Source organism: Pseudophryne corroboree, chromosome 3, assembly GCF_028390025.1.
Source record: "Pseudophryne corroboree isolate aPseCor3 chromosome 3, aPseCor3.hap2, whole genome shotgun sequence".
Lineage (NCBI taxonomy): Eukaryota > Metazoa > Chordata > Amphibia > Anura > Myobatrachidae > Pseudophryne > Pseudophryne corroboree.
The window spans coordinates 223,394,552-223,420,613 of NC_086446.1; the positions used below are offsets into that span (position 1 = coordinate 223,394,552).

A 26,062-nucleotide genomic window follows, 5' to 3' on the forward strand; every position below is an offset into this window, starting at 1 on the left:
CCTGCTCCCTCCCCTACCCCTGCCCAGGAAGAAGATCCCACTGGGCAGGTCCCTCGAAGGTCAGTTCGCAGACCTACCAGTGACCATCCATGTCAGGCGTGGCGAAAGAAGAAAAAGTAAAGTCTCTCCAGATGCTGCAACATTTCCCAGCACCCATATTTACAATGATTTCATAATGTATTTTCTATGGCTTGTAGGACCAGAATGGCCAACACCCTCATGCTGAAAGGGGTTTGGTGTGTTCTCTTTTTGTTAGTTGCCTGTGGTGCTTTTTCCTGTGAACTTGATCCATCTTCCTCTTCCTAGCATGCTGTGGCTATTTAGGTTTGGGTATTGTTACCCGATTCTGTTAGGCGCCGGGGTCCGCTTGTCTGCGCGGCCCGGCGCCTAGCAACTAGAGACGCCGGGCGTGCTGAGCCGCACGGACCCTAGCAACGGGGACGCCACTGGCGGACCGCGTTCCCCGTTGCTAGGCTTTAGGAAATTAAGATATTCACCTGCTCTCTGGCCGTGCAGCAAGGCAGCTGCACGGCATTTATTCTAATCAGCCTTTAGCAGCTGATTGGAGGACTCCTTGTTAAATACACTCCCAGGGCTTCTCACAGACGCCGGTAATAGCTTCCTGCATGCTGCCTTTGTTTGCTGAGAGTCTGTTTCCAGTCCTGCTGTATCCGGTCATTCCAGTCCTCAGAAGTCCGGTATTCGGGAGTTGTCATCTCATCCCAAGAGGTCGTTTGGTTCCCTGGAGTCCTGACTGATCACCGTTTTATATCCAGTGGTGTTCGTGAGTTGCGGCTCTGCCGTGTGTTGCGGCTCAGCCGCTTTACCTTTTATATTTTGTGTTTGGAGCATTTGCGGAGGGTTCCGCTTCCACAAGTCCTCTCTGGTACTCGGCGGTGCCGGGTAGGAGAATTGGACAAGTGGATATTTTGGTTGTCCTTTTCCCTGGCGGTTTCTCCGCACATATTATAGTTTTGAGTTTGCTTAGCCCCTGGCCTGGTTGTTTAGTTAGAGGGCCTCTTGTTATCACCCTGTCTCGGGTTTCCCTTTGTCTCTCATTAAGACCGGGGGGCATCGAAGTTGGGCAGACATAATCCGCCCTTCAAACGCGGCTGCCAAGGGCTCAAGAAACCATAGTCTCGCAGGGGATTTCTGACAACACGGGTGAGACAACAGAGTTAGGGCGCCAGGGGCTATTTTCCTGTCCTGCTCCCTTCCCCAGCATTCCGTTCCAGTGCTCCGGTCCTTGCCATAAGATCTCCTCTGACCAGAGTGCTGGAATCATAACATTATTACCGGCCCTACCAAAACTTAAAATTAAACGGGGTTTAATTTTTTCTCATTCAGTTTTGTGAGAGTTTATCGGCCTCATGAATCCAACAGGTTTAGGGCCAAATCCTGGTCAGCTCTTAGTCAGCCAGATTCAAGAACTTACTCAGATGGTTCAGGATCTTTCTCTTCGGGTGAAGTCGCAGGAAGATCTTTTGCGAGCTTCCCCAAGGGTAGTCCCTGAACCAAAGATGCATTTGCCTGACCGTTTTTCTGGTGATAGAAAAGAGTTTCTTAATTTTAAAGAATACTGTAAACTTTATTTTCGTTTAAGACCGACTTCCTCGGGGACTGAATCTCAGCGGGTCGGGATTATTATTTCTTTGCTCCAGGGGGATCCTCAGACCTGGGCATTTGGTTTAAGAGCAGAGGATCCGGCATTGTTGTCAGTTGACGCTTTTTTGAGTCTTTAGGGCTCTTGTATGATGACCCTGATAGAGAGGCCTCCGCTGAAAGTCAGTTGCGCGCTCTCAGACAGGGTAGAAATCCTGCGGAGGTTTATTGTACGGAGTTTCGCCGTTGGTCGAACGACTGTGGCTGGAATGACCCAGCCCTGCGCAGTCAGTTTCGCCTCGGCTTATCAGAGTCTATAAAAGACAGTCTCCTTCAGTACCCCGCTCCTGAGACTCTCGATAAACTCATGGAGCTTTCTATTAAGATTGATCGTCGTCTCAGAGAGCGGAGGGCTGAAAAAGGAGCACCTGTAAGGTCAAGTCCGTGTGTATATTCCATTCCTGAAGACGTAGAGGAGCCCATGCAGATGGGTCTCTCCCGGCTGTCTCCTGAAGAAAGAGCCAGAAGGCAAAATTCTGGTCTTTGTCTGTACTGTGGGGGTAAGGGACATTTTGCTCGTAATTGTCCGAACAAGTCGGGAAACGCTTTGACCAGGTGAATTGTGAGGGGGTTCACCTAGGTCTGCAGCTTATCTCCTCGAATAACTCCCTTTTAGTCCCAGTTAAAGTTTCCTTTGGCAGCCTCAGTTCTTCGGTGTCGGCTTTTGTTGACAGTGGAGCTGCAGGAAACTTTATGGATTTAACTTGGGCTAAGGCCTTAGGCATTCCTCAGTTACCTTTGGGTAGGTGTGTCACCATGCATGGCTTAGATGGGAGTCCGCTGTCTAATGGGATTATTTCTCTCCATACACCCCCTGTACTACTTACAGTAGGAGCTCTACATTCCGAGAAAATCGAGTTCTTTCTTACACATTGCCCAGCAGTTCCAGTTGTTCTGGGTCACCCTTGGCTGGCCTTTGATAAAGCCTAATATTTATCTTATTGAAAACCCTCTAAAAGGTTAAAGAACACAGTACGCTATTGGCGTATGGAATACCGTAAGAGTACGCACGTTGCGTAACAGACGTTTAGCCGTGGTCGAGACGCACGAGCGGCACGTTCGCTCACGGCTAAGAGCGTACAGGCAAGCACGCTATTGGCTGCCGACTAACGTAATGATACGCTATCAGCGTAGCGGACGCTCGGGACCACGAGGAGATCACAAGCGGCGCTGACGCTCACAGTGTTAAACCTTTTTTGCTATACCATAAACTATATACTTATAATGTAAACCCTTGTGCAGTGATAAGGTGTAAATGCAACACAGTGTAACCTTGTTAGTCTAGAAGCTGTATGAGCGTCTACGACGCTCTGAGAATACTTAGGAATATAATGAATACACAGATACCGGTCTTAGGTTCTAACACCTTAAATGAACGTTCTATTTCAAAAGAATACACAGTACAAGTTATACACTACCAAAATAACACAGATTACCTAACCGAATAACTACACATAAAATACAATAGCAGTACAATCACATTTAAGAGAAAAGAGAGAGAGAGAGATGAGAAGAGAGAGAGAGAGAGAGAGAGAGAGAGAGATGATGGCTCACAATAACAATAAAGACAATATGGTTGCGGAGAAACTTACGCACAAAGGGAACCAATCGCATGCGCCTTCTGGATATCCAGCTCCCGATTATCAGTGATGAGAACCGTGGAAGAGAATAGAGAGCTGGCCCAGATCGGCTTGTCCTTTTATACACTACACACAATACAGTACAATGGTCCCTATATTCTTATTGTTCATTGGACACAGGAATTCGTCTTCGCATTATAACAAAAGGTCATAGGTTGATTCATACAGGTGGGCTGTGACTATTTCCAACTGCTCAGGTGGGTGGGAAACTAGGGCCCTCATTCCGAGTTGATCGGTCGCAAGGCGAATTTAGCAGAGTTACACACGCTAAGCCTACGCCTACTGGGAGTGTATCTTAGCATCCTAAAATTGCGACCGATGTATTCGCATTATTGCGATCACAAACTACTTAGCAGTTTTAGAGTAGCTCCACACTTACTCTGCCTGTGCGATCAGTTCAGTGCTTGTCATTCCTGGATTGACGTCAGAAACACACCCAGCGTTCGCTCAGACACTCCCCCGTTTCTCCGGCCACTCCTGTGTTTTTTCCGGAAACGGTAGCGTTTTCATCCACACGCCCCTAAAACGCCGTGTTTCCGCCCAGTAACACCCATTTCCTGTCAATCACACTACGATCGCCGGAGCGAAGAAAAAGCCGTGAGTAAAAATCATATCTTCATAGCAAAGTTACTTGGCGCAGTCGCAGTGCGACTATTGCGCATGCGCACTAAGCGAAATTTCACTGCGATGCGATGAAAAATAACGAGCGATCAACTCGGAATGAGGGCCTAGGTTTCCCGCCGCATGGATAATAAAGTGCAAATACAGTAAAAGTCCATAAACTTCTTATGTCCATAACTATTCGCACGAGCGATTAATCCACTTCAAACCAACACCGGAATATTGCTAATTAAATACTCTTCCGATGGATACTAAACACCACTGTATAACCTCTGTCTGACCCTTCGTATCAAACAAAGAGGGATCTCTTTGTCTATGAACATGCTACATTAACTAAACTTTCAGATTCTATCAAAGGGACCATAATCTACAAAATACATTATATGGTTAAAATATGTTACGATTGAGTCGCACGCTAGGCGTGCATAAACTCTACCGTAAATGCGCATACCATGCGCCTGCGGGTGCACGCAACGGCGAGTATGCGCACGCACGGCAGGGCTCATGAATGTGCAGCAGGCACTCGCATGAGGTGCAAATATGGCAGTGTGTATCACGATATTTTTCTGACTTTGACAGTCCACCCTTTGGCAGTCACCAATAACTGCCACTTTCTACAACATTTCAAAAAGAGAAAAATATATATGTCATGTGTAAATATTTCTATGGTCGGGTAGGGGAGGAGAGGAGAAGGTGAGAAAAAGGGTATGACCTAGTGAGATAGCATAAGCATGTGTGTATGAATCCATGTTTGGGGGGTCATGTATCATTGTGCCGTACGTGTTTTAAATCAAGCTTCGAGGTATTGCGAAGTATACATTTGAATTCCTTCTTATCCCGTGGTACGGGTCTGTGGATGGGCTGTCAAACTTTACCGAGCTCTCTTCGGCTTTTGGTTGCAACAAAATGGGGGAGCACATTTTAGTTGATGATACATGAATAGGGAATATGTGAGTGCTGATATCTGTGCCTATATTCCCTATCGACTATGTGTGTTATTACCTGAAGGTTGTAGTGATGAAGATAAAGAACAATTATGGTAAATGCAGTGATAAACTATGTGAGTTTAATATACATTTGCCGATTGAGGTCTTGTCTTGTCTTGTCTCGATGTACATGTTGACTGTAGTCTCTTTGTGCTTTTGCCAATAAACGTAAGCAAAGCTTTATCAATGTCCATAGACTTACAAAAAGTGTTGGGCTAGCGTAAAATTAAAGTCACTAGGGATATGGGGGGTCTATGGCATAGTCCATCTGTTGTCTGCGTACAAGGTTGTCAAATTCTTCTTTAGTCCATCTGTTGCCTGCATACAAGGTCGTCAAATTCCTCTTCCAAGCGGGTCTTTTTACCTTGGAGAAAAACAAAGGAGAAACGGGTGAAAGAAACGGACCGTGGAATCACATTTTCATCACAACATTGTCTCTATCGTTGGGTCATAAATCACATCCATTGGAATTATAATATCCTCACTCCTTAGACTCATCACCTTAGTACTCCGTTTACACTTCGTTAAAGCCTGAACGCATCTAAATATCAAACCAATCGATATGACAACACCCAAGATACACAGAAGAAATTTCCCTACATCCATTATAACTCCTTGAGCCCATTCTCCTAAACCAGATTACCAATTTCGCGGGTTCAACCATGACACCCAACCGGTCAGCTCATTACCCACAGCAGCAAGGGTGAGATTGTGTCTCCTGCGGAATTCCCACTTTAATTGGAGAATGTCGTCCATCTTTTGGTCTATGACCTCGACCGGGTCCTCGGTGCTATTCGTAATATAAGTGCAGCATTTTACGCCGTACTGCGTTGCCAGTGTGACACAATATCCGCCTGTCACTGCTGTGAGATAATTAAGAACCATCCTATGCTGAACCAGTTCTGTTTTATAAGCTTGGAGCTCCCTTCCGGTATACCTAAAAGTGTCGTCATACATTTCAGTGATATTGTCTAATAAATTTGCAAGCGTTGATATGTATTTATAGTTCATCACTCCTCTGGCGGTACGAGTGATATCTAACGCGAGTAGAACCTGAATCCCGATGGATTCATGGATCAGGTCAGAGGCCGGATGCTCTGTTCTTTCTATTATGTGACGTTTAACGATGTGCTCGTAATGAGTGTGAGTATAAGGAGCTTGGGCACCGCGGTGAATACCTTTCATTTTAGTATGTGATACAGTCATTACCTCAGGCAGTACTTTTCCAATATAACACAATCCTTCTGAGTTTGGGGCAAGCCACTTATACGCCTTCCTCCCGCATATGAAATATGCATCATCGGGGAGAACATATGGGACGGAGTAGGACATAACCATATTACACATTTTCCATATGAAATTTCCTAACCCTAATTCTCCCATCTGTTTAGTACACGTATCGGTTTGTACGATATGTGCACAGTATCCTGGTGATACCTCTCCAACTCTCATGGTTCTACTTCCTAGGGTATACCTATATCGGAAATATCTTCCACTACCGGCTAAGTGGCGTATAAGTTCTGTATCTGTAGGCAATCCATCGGCTCTATGTGAAAATGTCATGGTTTTGTTATTCCATGACACTTCCCAATTTCCCGGCTTTCGGGGATTGGAAATGTTAAAGCACACTAAAGAACTATCCACATGGTATTGGTGGAGCTTCAAACTAGGAGGACTAGAGATATTAAACCTCTTGTCCACCGGCCTCCCACCACTTAACTCAAGTACCTCCCCTATCGTTAAAGGAAATGGTACTAGTCCTGACTTGCTGTGACCTTGAGGTACTTGAGAGCATACCCAACAGTCTGTCTGATTTAGTACTTTACCCACTAAGGAGTGATAGTCACTCAATGGATGCCTATCCATATGGATATTAAAACTGGATTGGCATTTCTTGATGCACCCATCCTCAACTACATTGTCACAATGCCTACAGATACAATTTTCTTCAGCTAACAATCCTTCATAATTCCTTCTATGGTCAATGCTATCGGATCGCTTCCTGATACTCGCCTTTGCTTGTTGATTATGTTGTTCTTGGAAAACTACGCCTCCATCTTTGTCATCAGAACCCATTCCAGAACCTCTCTCGACCTCCATGTACTCTCGCCGGAACAGACTGCTCTGGTCAACATCATGGTCAACAGGAAAATCCGGATCACAGTCTCTTGGGGCAAGTCCATCTTATAGGAGGAAATGGAGAAGAATGAGAAGGGGGAAAGAAATAATTGAGGGAGATGGGATGGGAAGTGGAGAAAAACAATAAAAGGGAACAGGGGATCGACAACTGCCTCCGATCTTGTTATTTTCAATGCTCAGGTGCCGTCTCAGTCCTCCTGAAACAGACACTCCAGTGATACAACTTCCTCTACCGTCTGTTCTTTATCACGGGACCTCTCTGGATCAGCAACCTTCTTACAATGGGACGAATGGACCCAAGTCTCTCTCTCGGCAACCTTCAATGCTGTCGTGCTAATCAATAAGACTTGGTATGGTCCTTCCCATCTGTCAATAAGGCAACCCGTTGATACGACCTCACCTATCCCTCCGCTAGGGGCCTTTGATGCTAATCTTACAGGTTGGGTCGTGCCCACTGCTGTTTCTGATATGGTGGCTGCTAGAGAGAGCGCCGATATTGTTGCTGATTCGTCCTCTTGATCACACTCCTGGGGAAAGTTTAAAACAGGGTACAACTTGCACGGGTTAATATTTGCATTACTCATCTTATTCATATTATCCTTAACATTTATACAGTTACTAAGTGCCTGTTTATTACACATTAGTGCGTAATTCTCTGCAACCAATTTCTCTCCCGTTATGTAAGGTGGCGGTGGTGCCGTAGCTATCAGTTTCCTGATAGGGTTAGATCCAGCCGCCTGAGCCAATCCTCTCTGTATTTCACCCTCCTGTTGCCATAACTGTAAGTAGTCATAATGTTTGATCCGTCTCTTTGTTGATTTAATGAGACATATCCTTCTCCTTAGATTTTGTAACACATCTGGGCTAAAACTGCCTACCCGGGGGAACTTCTCCCCGTCATGCACAGTCATTCTTTCCCATTCATCACATAAAACCTCTGTGTGTGAACCGTATTTTTCACACATTACGTACCTTGCCGACCCGATTGGCCGGTTTACTGAATCAACCCGAACCGAGGTTGATCGCCCCCTACCTGAACAACTGGCCCCCATACTTGCAGGTGTTGCTTTCACTACCTCTGATCTTCAAATCAGGGTCTTCAGCGAACCCTTACAAAAACCAAGATGTCCGGGGCAGGCCGGCGGCGAAGTTTACCGAGTACCCCACTCACTCCTCACCCACGTTGGCCAGTACTGCAATCACTGATTCAGAGCTGCTGTACCCAACCTAGGGCCCCTATGAACCTTTACTTACTGGGGCGTGTTGGACCTACCAGTCCCCAGCAAGTATCGGTTGTTGGATAGTTCCCGAGTGACCAGCGAACCTCCCTTAAAATAAAAAAAATTACACAAATCACGTTAGAGTGTACAAATAGCGTTTATGACCCCTTTCGTACGCAAATGGTACTGGTCAGGTTACTAACTAATGCACACAATTACGTGCGGTACAATCGTTCTGCACATAAGCAACTAATCTTATGTGCGGAGCGACCAGTGGAATCGAAAATTACGGCTGCGAATTCCTTCAGCCAGAGCTTTAATGGCCTATATGGGTTCCGCACCAACCCTTCTTGGTGTTGTGCTACTTTTCTCTATAGCGGACTTCTTAGTCTGCTGTACCTAGACCTCCTGGTCTGTTCCGGACCTCCTGGTCTGTGCTACAGTAGACCTCCTGGTCTGCTATACTCTAATGCTCAAATTTATGTTTAACAAGGGATGCCTCCCAAGCCACCATGCACGTCACTTACATGTATGTACCTCACGAGAACTCGACTTCTTGTGGTTCAACCCAAAAATTGTAAAAACTTATATATACAAACACTCACCACATGTACACTTTAATTTTTATTTCTGCGCAGAAATTCCTTTCATTCAGTAACAGTCTAGACCAGATGAGTTGCAAATTGGAGAAGGATCTATTAGCTTAAAATTTTGGACACTAAAATTGACTTGCGCTATTTATCGCGTTGCCTCCTTTTCGCCTGTTGAAAATAATACTATCGTGTGATTTGAATTATGTGGGCGTACCCGGACGCTCCGTTGCGTAATATACGCTACGTGCGTCGGCCTTTGTGTTGCGTACACTAGTCTAACCCTTTTGTTAGAAACACGTGTATGCCAGCCAGATATGTCCACAGAAATACAATTAACACGTTTATCAATGTAGATGATCTTTAATTGTAATCATCTACCGAGCACCACATAGGTCTTTCCTTGTATCTTTAGGCAAAGCTGTGTGCGTGCTTTACAAATTACCCCTTAATGTATTACTTTTACTCTTTAACTACTAATAGCAACAAATCTTTCTTAGCACGTTATCAATTGTGAAATGGCAAACAGGAGAGTGATATGTGAAAATACACGAATGAAAAGAAATGCAGATATATGCGTGCGTGCGTACGCAAGACAGAACAGAAAAAAAAACAGTTTTAAAAGACACTAGCGTATTGTTCTTACCTCTGGTTCCGGATTCCTTCAGCACCCTTTACTAAGCGAAGCAGACGCTTATCTTGGTCAGCACTACGAGGAATATTACCTCCCGCCCTTTGCTGACCGATAATGTCTGCTGAAATTACCTAGTACAGATATGTGAAGGACGGACGAGCCGCCAATTGATAAAGCCTAATATTTATCTTATTGAAAACCCTCTAAAAGGTTAAAGAACACAGTACGCTATTGGCGTATGGAATACCGTAAGAGTACGCACGTTGCGTAACAGACGTTTAGCCGTGGACGAGACGCACGAGCGGCACGTTCGCTCACGGCTAAGAACGTACAGGCAAGCACGCTATTGGCTGCCGACTAACGTAATGATACGCTATCAGCGTAGCGGACGCTCGGGACCACGAGGAGATCACAAGCGGCGCTGACGCTCACAGTGTTAAACCTTTATTGCTATACCATAAACTATATACTTATAATGTAAACCCTTGTGCAGTGATAAGGTGTAAATGCAACACAGTGTAACCTTGTTAGTCTAGAAGCTGTATGAGCGTCTACGACGCTCTGAGAATACTTAGGAATATAATGAATACACAGATACCGGTCTTAGGTTCTAACACCTTAAATGAACGTTCTATTTCAAAAGAATACACAGTACAAGTTATACACTACCAAAATAACACAGATTACCTAACCGAATAACTACACATAAAATACAATAGCAGTACAATCACATTTAAGAGAAAAGAGAGAGAGAGAGAGATGAGAAGAGAGAGAGAGAGAGAGAGAGATGATGGCTTACAATAACAATAAAGACAATATGGTTGCGGAGAAACTTACGCACAAAGGGAACCAATCGCATGCGCCTTCTGGATATCCAGCTCCCGATTATCAGTGATGAGAACCGTGGAAGAGAATAGAGAGCTGGCCCAGATCAGCTTGTCCTTTTATACACTACACACAATACAGTACAATGGTCCCTATATTCTTATTGTTCATTGGACACAGGAATTCGTCTTCGCATTATAACAAAAGGTCATAGGTTGATTCATACAGGTGGGCTGTGACTATTTCCAACTGCTCAGGTGGGTGGGAAACTAGGTTTCCCGCCGCATGGATAATAAAGTGCAAATACAGTAAAAGTCCATAAACTTCTTATGTCCATAACTATTCGCACGAGTGATTAATCCGCTTCAAACCAACACCGGAATATTGCTAATTAAATACTCTTCCGATGGATACTAAACACCACTGTATAACCTCTGTCTGACCCTTCGTATCAAACAAAGAGGGATCTCTTTGTCTATGAACATGCTACATTAACTAAACTTTCAGATTCTATCAAAGGGACCATAGTCTACAAAATACATTATATGGTTAAAATATGTTACGATTGAGTCGCACGCTAGGCGTGCATAAACTCTACCGTAAATGCGCATACCGTGCGCCTGCGGGTGCACGCAACGGCGAGTATGTGCACGCACGGCAGGGCTCATGAACGTGCAGCAGGCACTCGCATGAGGTGCAAATATGGCAGTGTGTATCACGATATTTTTCTGACTTTGAGACCTTTCATAATCCCACCATTGATTGGCGGTCGGGGGAGATTTCACAATGGGGTACTTTTTGTGATAAGGAATGTATCACGTTACCAGTCAGAGTAGCAGCTATCATTCCAGAACTCATTCCGGTGGAATACCAGGAGTTTGCTGATGTTTTCTCCAAAGGCAATGCGGACATTCTGCCTCCCCATCGGCCTTATGATTGTGCTATTGAGTTAATTCCTGGTGCCGCATTGCCAAAGAGAAGATTATATGCATTATCCGGGCCAGAAACTGCGGCTATGAATGATTATGTAAAGGAGAGCCTTGAGAAAGGATTTATTAGACCATCAAAATCTCCTTTAAGTGCAGGCTACTTCTTTGTAGAGAAAAAGGATGGCTCGCTTAGACCTTGCATTGATTTTAGAGCCCTGAATAAGATCTCAGTTAAAAACACCTATCCTTTGCCGTTGATTTCTGTACTCTTTGATCAGTTACGTTCTGCTGTGATTTTTTCTAAAATTGACCTTAGAGGAGCGTACAACCTCATCCGAATTAAATCTGGAGATGAGTGGAAAACGGCCTTCAGTACTCAGTCGGGTCACTACGAATACCTGGTGATGCCGTTCGGCCTGTCCAATGCTCCGGCAGTTTTTCAAGACCTCATTAACGATGTGCTCCGTGACTTCCTAGGGAAATTCGTGGTCGTTTACTTAGACGACATCCTGATTTTTTCTGAATCAATGGAACAACATGTTACCCAGGTGCGTCTGGTTCTTCAAAAGTTACGTGAGAATCATTTATATGCCAAGCTGGAGAAGTGTGAGTTTCATGTCACGGAAGTATCTTTTTTAGGGTACATAATTTCCCCTCAGGGATTTTCCATGGAACCAAAGAAACTCCAGGCCATCCTTAGTTGGGCGCAACCCACCAATTTAAAAGCAATTCAGCGCTTTTTAGGGTTTGCAAATTATTATAGGAGGTTCATTCATTCTTTTTCTGACCTGGTTGCTCCCATTGTAGCTCTGACAAAGAAAGGAGCGGATCCTACCAACTGGTCGCGTGAAGCTGAGTTGTCCTTCCGGGCCTTGAAACAAGCCTTTGTCTCGGCTCAAGTCCTCAGACATCCTAATCCGGAATTGCCCTTTGTGGTGGAGGTTGATGCCTCGGAGGTTGGAGTGGGGGCTATCCTTTCTCAAAAGGATCCGGAGTCTCTGGAGTTACATCCTTGTGCCTTTATGTCCAGGAAATTCTCCTCCGCTGAATCCAACTATGACGTTGGTAATCGGGAGTTACTGGCGGTAAAGTGGGCTTTCGAGGAGTGGAGGCATTGGCTGGAGGGAGCAAAACATACTATTTCGGTATTGACTGACCATAAGAACCTGCAATACATTGAATCGGCTTAATGCCTGGCAGGCACGTTGGGCATTATTTTTTACGCGTTTCAAATTTATAATCACTTTCAGGCCTGGTTCCAAGAATACTAAGGCTGATGCCCTGTCACGTAGCTTTCTTCCGGTTCACAATAACAATCCTGTTACCCCCATACTTCCATCTTCGGTCATCTGGGCAGGCCTCACACAAGATTTATTTACCCAGTTAAAACAGCTTCAACACCAAGCTCCTAGAATTACTCCTGCTGGTCGTCTTTACGTCCCTGAGTTTTTGAGAGCTACTGTTTTAACGGAATTCCATGATAACAAAGTTTCAGGGCATCCAGGAGTCTCAAAGACATTGGAGTTAGTCTCTCGCTCAGTATGGTGGCCTGGTCTTTCTAAAGACGTCAAGGAATTTGTTTATTCATGTCAGGTTTGTGCACAGCATAAGGTTCCCCGTTCCTTGCCCATCGGGCAACTTATGCCCTTAAATGTTCCTCTCAGGCCGTGGTCTCATATTTCCATGGATTTTGTGGTTGACCTTCCCCTTTCAGCCGGATTCCGAGTCATATGGGTGGTAGTGGACCGTTTTAGTAAAATGGCTCATTTTATTGCTCTTCCCCGATTGCCTTCTGCCCAAGGGTTGGCAGTTTTGTTTCTCCGCCATGTATTCAGGCTTCATGGGTTGCCTACTAATATTGTTTCTGATCGGGGTCCACAATTCATCGCACAATTCTGGAAATGTTTTTGTGCCTCATTGAAGATGAAATTGTCGTTAACATCCGGTTACCACCCACAATCCAATGGGCAAACCGAACGAGTTAACCAATCATTGAAACAATATTTGCGCTTGTATTCAGCCAAACTCCAGAATGATTGGTCCGAGTTTCTTCCGTTGGCTGAATTTGCTTACAATAATTCTTGTCATTCCTCCACTAAAGAGTCTCCATTCTTTTCAGTTTTTGGTTTTCACCCCAGAGCTAATTCTTTTTTTCATCATTCCTCAGTCTCCTCGCTAACCTTAACCTCCCATCTCAGAGCCATTTGGAAAAAGGTGCACCTTGCTCTCAGAAAAGCGGCCTTTCGAGAGAAGAAATTTTCTGACAGGCTCCGACGTCCTTGCACTTTTAAGGTGGGAGATAGGGTGTGGTTGTCGACTCGCAACATCAGGCTTCGACAATCCTCGGCTAGACTGGGACCCAAATTTATTGGGCCATTTCTTATTATTAAAAGAGTCAACCCAGTTTCCTTTCGGTTACGTTTACCAAGATCTCTCATGATTGGAAATATGTTCCATTGTTCCCTGTTGAAACAATACGTTTCTTCCAGTAGATTTCCTCGGAAGATCTCTCAGGGTAGATCTCCAGTGGATGTACAGGGACAACAGGAGTTCTTGGTAGAGAAGGTTCTCGATTCCAAATTGTCCCGGGGTCGGCTGTATTTTCTAGTTCACTGGAAAGGCTATGGTCCGGAGGAAAGGTCTTGGGTCCTGGATAAGGATCTTCATGCCCCGAGGCTCAAGAGGGCATTTTTTCGGGAATTTCCTCAGAAACCTGGCTTTAGGGGTTCCTTGACCCCTCCTCAAGGGGGGGGGGGGGTACTGTTAGGCGCCGGGGTCCGCTTGTCTGCGCGGCCCGGCGCCTAGCAACTAGAGACACCGGGCGCGCTGAGCCGCACGGACCCTAGCAATGGGGACGCCACTGGCGGACCGTGTTCCCCGTTGCTAGGCTTTAGGAAATTAAGATATTCACCTGCTCTCTGGCCGTGCAGCAAGGCAGCTGCACGGCATTTATTCTAATCAGCCTTTAGCAGCTGATTGGAGGACTCCTTGTTAAATACACTCCCAGGGCTTCTCACAGACGCCGGTAATAGCTTCCTGCATGCTGCCTTTGTTTGCTGAGAGTCTGTTTCCAGTCCTGCTGTATCCGGTCATTCCAGTCCTCAGAAGTCCGGTATTCGGGAGTTGTCATCTCATCCCAAGAGGTCATTTGGTTCCCTGGAGTCCTGACTGATCACCGTTTTATATCCAGTGGTGTTCGTGAGTTGCGGCTCTGCCGTGTGTTGCGGCTCAGCCGCTTTACCTTTTATATTTTGTGTTTGGAGCATTTGCGGAGGGTTCCGCTTCCACAAGTCCTCTCTGGTACTCGGCGGTGCCGGGTAGGAGAATTGGACAAGTGGATATTTTGGTTGTCCTTTTCCCTGGCGGTTTCTCCGCACATATTATAGTTTTGAGTTTGCTTAGCCCCTGGCCTGGTTGTTTAGTTAGAGGGCCTCTTGTTATCACCCTGTCTCGGGTTTCCCTTTGTCTCTCATTAAGACCGGGGGGCATCGAAGTTGGGCAGACATAATCCGCCCTTCAAACGCGGCTGCCAAGGGCTCAAGAAACCATAGTCTCGCAGGGGATTTCTGACAACACGGGTGAGACAACAGAGTTAGGGCGCCAGGGGCTATTTTCCTGTCCTGCTCCCTTCCCCAGCATTCCGTTCCAGTGCTCCGGTCCTTGCCATAAGATCTCCTCTGACCAGAGTGCTGGAATCATAACAGATTCTTCCTTAGTTTGACCAACATGATCCTCTGGCTGGGTATTAACACCAGACTCTTATAGTGTTTGCTGACCAGTAGATGGGGGGCCCAGAGTACTGGCTTCTGTGATCCTAATTTCTGCACTGGCAGGTGTTTGTTGCTATGGCATGTTTGCTGATTGTGTTGTTTTCATTTTTTTTCGAAACAAAAGTAAACTTACTTTATTGAAATCGTCTTTGTGTGGATATTGGGGGTCATTCTGACCCGATCGCACGCTGCAGTTTTTCACAGCGTAGCGATCGGGTCAGAAATGCGCACCCGCCGGCACCGCAGTGCACCGGCGCATGGCTGCCCATCGCTGCACTACGATCACCTCTGCCTGATTGACAGGCAGAGGTGGTTGATGGGCGGGAGGGGGCAAAACGGCGGCGTTTGGCCGGCATTTCGTGGGCGCGGTACAGCCAACGCAGGCGTGGCCAGACCATGCGGGGAGTGGCTCGAAGCGGCTGCGTGACGTCACACGCAGCCACTGCGGGCCGGGGAGTGAAGAGTGTCTCCCGGCCAGCACGCTGAAGCTGCGCTGTGCGGGAGATACTCTTGAAGTGCAAAGGCATTGCCGCTGTGCGATGCCTTTGCACTTCTGTGGGGGGTAGGCGGCATTGACATGCGGGGCGGACTAGCCCTGTGCTGGGCATCCCCCCGCATGTCTGAGTTCATGATCGTAGCTGTGCTAAATTTAGCACAGCTACGATCAACTCGGAATGACCCCCATTGTGTGTTCCTTATTGTTTCTGCATTATTTTTAAATGTATAGTTACCAAAATGTTACAAAAAACGTACGTTTGGGGACATAGGGCCCAAACATTGCATATCTCATAGTTAAAATTGCTTTGCATTAACAACAGTTTACTGTGCCTACAAACACAATATATTGCCACAAAGCAGTTTGGTTACTAGGGGCAACATGACATAGTTGTAGAAACAGACAAGTGAACAAAATCACACTTAAAAATGTGTTAGGCACATCAGTATGAAAAAACATTAGAGCGTAGCCTGCATTATGTGGGTAATGTTGGTATATGAGAGGCCAAAGGAAGGATGGAATGTGGAAAACATGGCATACTTGTAGGAAGCACTTTTACTATGAAAATTGGCTAGGAATCACTTAGCCAATGGCAATACGTTGTACACAAAGCAGACATATGGGACATACCAAAATACACATGCATTGTATAAAAACACACGTGTGATACTTGTCAGTGTGTCTGATTTTGAAATGGTATAGTAAATGGATATTTGCAAGGAGTTTAAAGGCACATACTGGCTGTCAGTGTGTCAATTGCAATTACAGTGTTGAGCAATTAGCTGCTCGCCAGCTGCATTTTATTGCCAATTATCAGCTATCTACGCCCTGTCAGCTACTTGTTGCCCGAGTTCGCTTGCTCTACGTAGCTCAGGACCTACTCATGTGCTGCGTTTGTATCGCGAACGCTTGTTGTGTATCCGCTACCATCAGCTACTCAGTGGTGTGAAAACCACACCTACTACCCTTTGCACACTCCCACAGTAGACACCCACCTTCACGCCCCTTTTCGCTAGCTAGCGAAGCCATTCCCCTGCACCGCCTACAACATGACTCTTTGTAGTTGGACTTTTGCAAACAAAAAATGCTTTTGCATTTCTGCACAGTCATCTCACGGGTGACTTTGCACATGAGCATTGTAGCTGTTGCGCATGCACATTTGGCTAAATTCCGCGCCTTGCGATGCGATGAGCCGCTGTGAACAACTCGGAATGAGGGCCTTAGTCAGTAGATCTCAGTTTTCATTTTAGTCCTCAAATAAACTGTAGTCAACGAATGCTTGTAATCAAAATTTTCATAGACAACATGAACACTGATTTGTAATTACAGATATCTTTGCATGTTCTTGCAAAGTAAATAAATCTATCTATTTTAACCACCTCTTAAGGTGTGTACACACGGTGAGATCCTTGCTATGCCCGATTTTCACTTGCGATTTCCCTTGAACTCCCCGGAGCCCAGATAGTACAGATTTTGACTAACTTTTCTTGAGATATGGACTATGTGTGCATACGATTTTGGCTTATGTGAGATTTTGGCTTATGTGAGATGTCATTGACATGTGAGATGAACTAGATAGTACACCGATCTAGCAAGGATTGACTTGCCTGCACAGTCTATCTTTTCTTGCGATGCCGACCTGGCGGGACCGCGCATCGGGATCGAAACGGGATCGCAAGGTGACTTTCACCTTACGATCTGCACTAACTTTTCTTGAGATTTTGACTATATAGTCAAAATCGAAAGAAAATATCTCACCGTGTGTACACACCTTTAGAATTTCACCTATTTATTCCCTTTATTAATGTGGTTGTCATATCTCAGATCTCCTGAAATCTTCCTATGTTTTTCATACAGTGGTGTTCCAAAAACTCTATACAAGATGCGGTTTGAGGAGTGCCTAATAATATGGGGGGTCATTCTGAGTTGATCGCTAGCTGCATTCGTTCGCTGTGCAGCGATCAGGCTAAAAATCGGCACTTCTGCGCATGCGTATGCGGCACAATGCGCACGCGCGACGTACTTTCACAACGGCCGATGTAGTTTCACACAGGGTCTAGCGAAGCTTTTCAGTCGAACTGCTGACAGCAGAGTGATTGACATGAAGTGGACGTTTCTGGGTGCCAACTGACCATTTTCAGGGAGTGTTCGGAAAAACGCAGGCGTGCCAGGAAAAACGCAGGCGTGGCTGGGCGAACACAGGGCATGTTCATGACGTCAAAACAGGAACTAAACAGTCTGAAGTGATCGCAAGCGCTGAGTAGGTATTGAGCTACTCTAAAACTGCACCAAAAAAATTTCCCGCCGCTCTGCGATCCTTTCGTTCGCACTTCTGCTAAGCTAAAATACACTCCCAGTGGGAGGCGGCATAGCGTTTGGACAGCTGCAAAAAACAGCTAGCAAGCGAACCAACTCGGAATGACCACCATGGTACTAGCTGTTCTACCCATTCTTCGCACAGGAGTTTCTGGTTTTCCTTGTTGTAAATACAAATGAGTGTTAAAAATGTAGTAAATCTATACAGCTGTAAATTTGAGACGTCTTAATGTAAGTAAATATTAATCCATGGTTCTTGGTGTTATCCGAGGAACACCTGTAGCAGATACGGTAAAAAGTGACACGACCATTTTTGTAGTTTATTAAATTCTACACACTTGAGGTACAATCCAAATTTTTATCTGATTGTCCACTCACACAACGCAAGCCACACATCGGTAATGAAATTATTATGTCAACCCCCTGTTCATCCCCTGGAGGGGAGGTTTATTAAAATTCTAATTAAGTAGTTTTCCTATTTCCCGCCTGTAGAATACCTATGTTACATTTCATCTTGGGAAGTAAGAGAATTTGTGATGAGTCAGTAAATGAGTGAGTGGGTGAGGGCTTTCACATTTATATATCTATGATTACAATGGGGCTGCTATGGAGTTGGCTGTATGACCATTTGCGTAGCGTAAAATACACAAATATGTACTGCGCATGTATATACAAAATCAGGTTCCCTATGTCCATATGCAGATTCAGAATCATCTTACACTTGCAGCTCCTTTTATTTAGAGAGGCAGGACAAGGGAAGGAAGGAACGGGCAGACAGGCATAGGTAGTGTGTTCATGCATATGCTACTATCAGATTTGGAATATTCACCTGTCAGGAACAGGGGTCTATTTACTAAGCCTTAGATGGAGATAAAGTGCACAGAGATAAATTACCAGCCAACCAGCTCCTAGCTGTCCAAGCCTGTGACATGGTAGTTAGGAGCTGATTGGCTGGTACTTTATCTCCGTCCACAGCTTAGTAAATAGACCCCTAAATCTGTTGTAGGCAGAGCTGGATTAAGGCTTTGGGGGGCCCGGGGCATTTAAGACTGGGGGGCCCTCATTCAGATGTGGACGGAGTAGCTATCGCTGCTGCTTACATAAAAGCATGTGGTAATGCAGCAGTAGGTGTCATGCCTCCAGCTGCATTTCTGATATGAACTATGTCCAAGGATGGGGATTTAGTTGGTCACAATACCGACGGCTACATCCCGAACCCCCTAAATACCGACAAGCATTGGCTGGCTGCGTGACCCAAGGGGTTGCGCAAGCCGCCCGCCACAATACCTACCAAGAGGCCAGGAAATATTCATCCTCTGACAGAGATCCTGGCCTACTGTGTCCCCGGAGACATGCCTCTGTTTGGAGAAATGGAGGCCGTCGCTGCCCCCAAATGGCATCAGACTGTCAATCTCTGACAGTCTGGTGCCGCCTTATGTCTGGCGCCACAGACCCGTACTGCGCACATGCAGTACGGGTCTGGTCCATGCACAAAGTACTGAACATCGGTACTTTGCTGCATGAACCGCTACTCATCCACATCTCAATAAGAGCCATAGGTGGTCATTCCGAGTTGATCGCTAGCTGCATTCGTTCGCTGTGCAGCGATGAGGCAAAAAAATGGCACTTCTGCACATGCGTATGCGGCGCAATGCGCACGCGCGACGTACTATTACAACAAACGAAGTAGTTTCACACAGGGTCTAGCGAAGCTTTTCAGTCGCACTGCTGGCCGCAGAGTGATTGACATGAAGTGGGCAATTCCGTGTGTCAACTGACCGTTTTCAGGGAGTGTTCATAAAAACGCAGGCATGCCAGGAAAAATGCAGGCGTGGCTGGTTGAACGCAGGGCGTGTTTGTGACGTCAAAACAGGAACTGAACAGTCTGAAGTGATCGCAAGCGCTGAGTAGGTTTTGAGCTACTCTAAAAGTGCACATAAAAACTTTGTAGCCGCTCTGCGATCCTTTCGTTAGCTAAAATACACTCCCATAGTGTTTGCACTGCTGCTAAAAACTGCTAGCGAGCGAACAACTCTAAATGACCACCATAGTGCACAAGCCTTCTGCGTGTACATAAATAAGGAGCATGGACACACGTCACGTAAAAAATTCACTTCACGCAGGGGGCATGCACATCACTTAACCAGCCGCTGTACTGCCCCCAGCATCATGCACACAGCAGGTGGGAGCGTTCCCTCCCTACCTTTTCTCCAGCCCACAGGTGGGACAGTTTCCGAAAAACAGGACGGTCCCACAAAAACGTGATGGTTGGCAGGAAATGCATGCATTCATACTCACATACATATATACACTAGTGATGAGCGGGTTCGGATCCTCGGGATCCGAACCCGCCCGAACTTCACCTTTTTTTACACGGGTCCGAGCGACTCGGATCCTCCCGCCTTGCTCGGTTAACCCGAGCGCGCCCGAACGTCATCATCCCGCTGTCGGATTCTCGCGAGATTCGGATTCTATATAAGGAGCCGCGCGTCGCCGCCATTTTCACACATTGAGATTGATAGGGAGAGGACGTGGCTGGCGTCCTCTCCGTTATATTAGAAAAGAAAAGAGTAAACTGAGTGACTTAGTTATAATTGTGGGGAGGATTGGGGACGGGGAGCAGCTGTTAGGGAGTACAGTGCAGGGTTTACCACCAGTGAGTTTAATCCTTTGTTTCTCTACATGAAAAAAACGCTCGACCATATCTGTGCTCAGTGTGCTGCACTGCTGCATGATATATCTGTGCTGAGTGCACTGCTCAATCTGCCTAATTGTGGGGACTGGGGAGCAGTTATAGCAGGAGTACAGTGCACAGTTTTGCTGACAGTGACCATCAGTCCAGTATACGTTTGTCTGCCTGAAAAACACTCCTGTGGTGTTTTTTTTTTTCTTCATACTAGTTTAGCAGTCTGCTGACAGTGTCCACCAGGTCCGTTATATACAGTATATTATTATATATATAAGCAGTACGGTAGGCCACGGCTGTACCTACCTCTGTGTTGTCAGTGCACTCGTCGTCCATAAGTAATATAATACTATACTATCCATCCATCTACATTGTATACCTGTGGTGGTTTTTTTTTTCTTCATACTAGTTCAGCAGTCTGCTGACAGTGTCCACCAGGTCCGTTATATACAGTATATTATATATATAAGCAGTACGGTAGGCCACGGCTGTACCTACCTCTGTGTCGTCAGTGCACTCGTCGTCCATAAGTAATATAATACTATACTATCCATCCATCTACATTGTATACCTGTGGTGGGTTTTTTTTTCTTCATACTAGTTTAGCAGTCTGCTGACAGTGTCCACCAGGTCCGTTATATACAGTATATTATATATATAAGCAGTACGGTAGGCCACGGCTGTACCTACCTCTGTGTCGTCAGTGCACTCGTCGTCCATAAGTAATATAATACTATACTATCCATCCATCTACATTGTATACCTGTGGTGGGTTTTTTTTTCTTCATACTAGTTTAGCAGTCTGCTGACAGTGTCCACCAGGTCCGTTATATACAGTATATTATATATATAAGCAGTACAGTAGGCCACGGCTGTACCTACCTCTGTGTCGTCAGTGCACTCGTCGTCCATAAGTAATATAATACTATACTATCCATCCATCTACATTGTATACCTGTGGTGGTTTTTTTTTTCTTCATACTAGTTTAGCAGTCTGCTGACAGTGTCCACCAGGTCCGTTATATACAGTATATTATTATATATATAAGCAGTACGGTAGGCCACGGCTGTACCTACCTCTGTGTCGTCAGTGCACTCGTCGTCCATAAGTAATATAATACTATACTATCCATCCATCTACATTGTATACCTGTGGTGGTTTTTTTCTTCTTCATACTAGTTTAGCAGTCTGCTGACAGTGTCCACCAGGTCCGTTATATACAGTATATTATATATATAAGCAGTACGGTAGGCCACGGCTGTACCTACCTCTGTGTCGTCAGTGCACTCGTCGTCCATAAGTAATATAATACTATACTATCCATCCATCTACATTGTATACCTGTGGTGGGTTTTTTTTTCTTCATACTAGTTTAGTTTGGCTGACAGTGTCCACCAGGTCCGTTATATACAGTATATTATATATATAAGCAGTACGGTAGGCCACGGCTGTACCTACCTCTGTGTCGTCAGTGCACTCGTCGTCCATAAGTAATATAATACTATACTATCCATCCATCTACAATGTATACCTGTGGTGGCTTTTAGTTGTGCGCAAAATATGGAGAACAAAAATGTGGAGGTTAAAAAAATAGGGAAAGATCAAGATCCACTTCCACCTCGTGCTGAAGCTGCTGCCACTAGTCATGGCCGAGACGATGAAATGCCATCAACGTCGTCTGCCAAGGCCGATGCCCAATGTCATAGTACAGAGCATGTAAAATCCAAAACACAAAAGATCAGTAAAAAAATGACCCAAAAATCAAAATTAAAAGCGTCTGAGGAGAAGCGTAAACTTGCCAATATGCCATTTACGACACGGAGTGGCAAGGAACGGCTGAGGCCCTGGCCTATGTTCATGGCTAGTGGTTCAGCTTCACATGAGGATGGAAGCACTCATCCTCTCGCTAGAAAAAATAAAAGACTTGCGGCAAAAGCACAGCAAAGAACTGTGCGTTCTTCGAAATCCCAAAGGAGAGTCCAATTGTGTCGGTTGCGATGCCTGACCTTCCCAACACTGGACGGGAAGAGCTTGCGCCTTCCACCATTTGCATGCCCCCTGCAAGTGCTGGAAGGAGCACCCGCAGTCCAGTTCCTGATAGTGAAATTGAAGATGTCAGTGTTGAAGTACACCAGGATGAGGATATGGGTGTTGCTGGCGCTGGGGAGGAAATTGACAAGGAGGATTCTGATGGTGAGGTGGTTTGTTTAAGTCAGGCACCCGGGGAGACACCTGTTGTCCGTGGGAGGAATATGGCCATTGACATGCCTGGTCAAAATACAAAAAAAATCAGCTCTTCAGTGTGGAATTATTTCAACAGAAATGCGGACAACTGGTGTCAAGCCGTGTGTTGCCTTTGTCAAGCTGTAATAAGTAGGGGTAAGGACGTTAACCACCTCGGAACATCCTCCCTTATACGTCACCTGTAGCGCATTCATAATAAGTCAGTGACAAGTTCAAAAACTTTGGGCGACAGCGGAAGCAGTCCACTGACCAGTAAATCCCTTCCTCTTGTAACCAAGCTCGCGCAAACCACACCACCAACTCCCTCAGTGTCAATTTCCTCCTTACCCAGGAAAGCCAATAGTCCTGCAGGCCATGTCACTGGCAAGTCTGACAAGTCCTCTCCTGCCTGGGATTCCTCCGATGCATCCTTGAGTGTAACGCCTACTGCTGCTGGCGCTGCTGTTGTTGCTGCTGGGAGTCGATCGGCATCCCAGAGGGGAAGTCGGAAGACCACTTGTACTACTTCCAGTAAGCAATTGACTGTCCAACAGCCCTTTGCGAGGAAGATGAAATATCACAGCAGTCATCCTGTTGCAAAGCGGATAACTGAGGCCTTGACAACTATGTTGGTATTAGACGTGCGTCCAGTATCCGCTGTTAGTTCACAGGGAACTAGACAATTGCTTGAGGTAGTGTGCCCCCTTTACCAAATACCATCTAGGTTCCACTTCTCTAGGCAGGCGATACCGAGAATGTACACGGACGTCTGAAAAAGACTCACCAGTGTCCTAAAAAATGCAGTTGTACCCAATGTCCACTTAACCACGGACATGTGGACAAGTGGAGCAGGGCAGACTCAGGACTACATGACTGTGACAGCCCACTGGGTAGATGTATTGCCTCCCGCAGCAAGAACAGCAGCGGCGGCACCAGTAGCAGCATCTCGCAAACGCCAACTCGTTCCTAGGCAGGCTACGCTTTGTATCACCGCTTTCCAGAATACGCACACAGCTGAAAACCTCTTACGGCAACTGAGGAAGATCATCGCAGAATGGCTTACCCCAATTGGACTCTCCTGGGGATTTGTGGCATCGGACAACGCCAGCAATATTGTGCGTGCATTACATCTGGGCAAATTCCAGCACGTCCCATGTTTTGCACATACCTTGAATTTGGTGGTGCAGAATTATTTAAAAAACGACAGGGGCGTGCAAGAGATGCTGTCGGTGGCCAGAAGAATTGCGGGCCACTTTCGGCGTACAGGCACCACGTACAGAAGACTGGAGCACCACCAAAAACACCTGAACCTGCCCTGCCATCATCTGAAGCAAGAGGTGGTAACGAGGTGGAATTCAACCCTCTATATGCTTCAGAGGATGGATGAGCAGCAAAAGGCCATTCAAGCCTATACATCTGGCCACGATATAGGCAAAGGAGGTGGAATGCACCTGTCTCAAGCGCAGTGGAGAATGATTTCAACGTTGTGCAAGGTTCTGCAACCTTTTGAACTTGCCACACGTGAAGTCAGTTCAGACACTGCCAGCCTGAGTCAGGTCATTCCCCTTGTTAAAGTGTGTACCTTTTGTCTGAGGTTGTTTGTACTCCTCCCCCTCCCTCTGGGGGGTCTGATAGTCACACAAATACAAAATAACCTTTATACCAGTATTAATTGTTATAAGTAATTATTGGAAAATGATACAATACTTCCTTCCATTCCATATTCCTTACATGTGATACTACTTCATCTATGACCTTCTGACTAATATTCACTAGCCTTACCATGCAGTCTTATAATACATATTTGTCTTATACCACAACAGCCCACATACAGAAGGTCCCAGCTGAAATGCATTATGCGTCTCAGCTAGAGTCCCATGTGAACTACACACGCAAACTCCCTACTATTGCCTAGGCCAAAACCGCCCAAATATTACTCCTTGACAAAATCCGTCAAGTAACCTCGTTATATCGCTATATTGCATTATACATATGATTTAAACATTTAAATCCTTCTTACCCTCAGTTGTAATGAACCAAAGACCATATAAAGTATACAATCGTTTACTCCATAAACAGTAACTGCAATGTTATAGATGACTTACATGTGGACAGTTACAAGTAATACAATATAGATTACCAGGTCAGATACACAATACAGTTTAACAACTCAGAAGTGAATTCCTAACTTGATCCCAGTAATGTATTACACCATTCTGTTGCTAAATAAACTTCAATGCAGGTTCTAGTTATTCCTTACTCGTATATGTTCTTGGTGTACGTGTAGATATATATATATATTTATATATATATGTATGTGTGTGAATGTATGAATGCAAGAAAGCTGTGCTAGTGTTATCAGATTGTGCTCTTCCCTGTGTACGTGTGTATAAGGATGTGAGTAGATGGCTGTTCCAGAAAGCATGGTGAGAAACATGTGTGTGTGTTTGTAGGGGATGATATTGTTAGGGGATAAATGTTTAACACGCACTCGGCTAATCAATGGACTAACTGGTAAATGCTGGATAATCATCTACCTGAAAAACATCTAGTGTGTGTATGTATATATATTTGCGGGTATGTTAAAAAGTTATCAGTATGTGTATAGAGATGGAGAGATGAAAGCAGAAAGCAGTGTCCATTGTATAGGTCAGCCCAAGTGCAGGCATAACCCATACAGACATAGTAAAGATATCAAAGTCAAAAGGAGAGGTGATTTAAAGTGAAGGTATACTAGTATAGTCAGAAGTATGGTTACCTTCCAAAGAAAGTGTTTTGTTGAGTGGATTTCCAGAAGCCAGGTCAGTGTTGTGTCCTGTATTGTAGTGTCAGGAAAAGAGAGTTTGTTTTTGGGTGAGGGGACTTTATATAACCTTTCCCAGCATGCACTTCACCAACCTACCCCCACAGCTGCACATGGCTTGGAAGTGGGACATAAGGTCCATGGCTGGCTAGGTGTCATTTCCTGTTCTTTGTAATACTGTAGCTCATGTTACGATCAATACAGTATATTTCTTTTGTTCTATATACAGCTGATTTAATCCCAGTGTATTTCTTAATGTGCGCAAGCAGTCTTGCGCATGCGCACATTATCAGTGGCGCTGAGCAGACGCGAATATCGATGCTCCTTCACAGTCCCCCTGTTGTCGGAAATCCGACACTATAAGTTGGAAATGTATTTCTGGTTACTTCTCCCTATCTTAGTATAAAACCTATTCACTTCTGTAGTTATACATACAAAAAAAAAAAATAATTTTGGAGTTAGTGCAGTTACTATAAACAAATACATTTTTTCAAACAAGTTTCCATAAGTAAAATAAACAA

General features: G+C 45.3%; 1 long non-coding RNA gene across 2 annotated transcripts in view; it reads right to left on the bottom strand.

Moving 5' to 3' along the window:
• The window catches only part of LOC135055147 (uncharacterized), a 48,273-nt gene extending 22,618 nt beyond the window's left edge, over positions 1 to 25,655 (bottom strand). For both annotated transcript variants that reach the window (XR_010243656.1, XR_010243655.1), the window contains exon 1: positions 25,497 to 25,655. This is a non-coding gene — a long non-coding RNA (uncharacterized LOC135055147). The remainder of the gene's footprint in view (positions 1 to 25,496) is intronic.
• Positions 25,656 to 26,062: the final 407 nt, after the last annotated feature.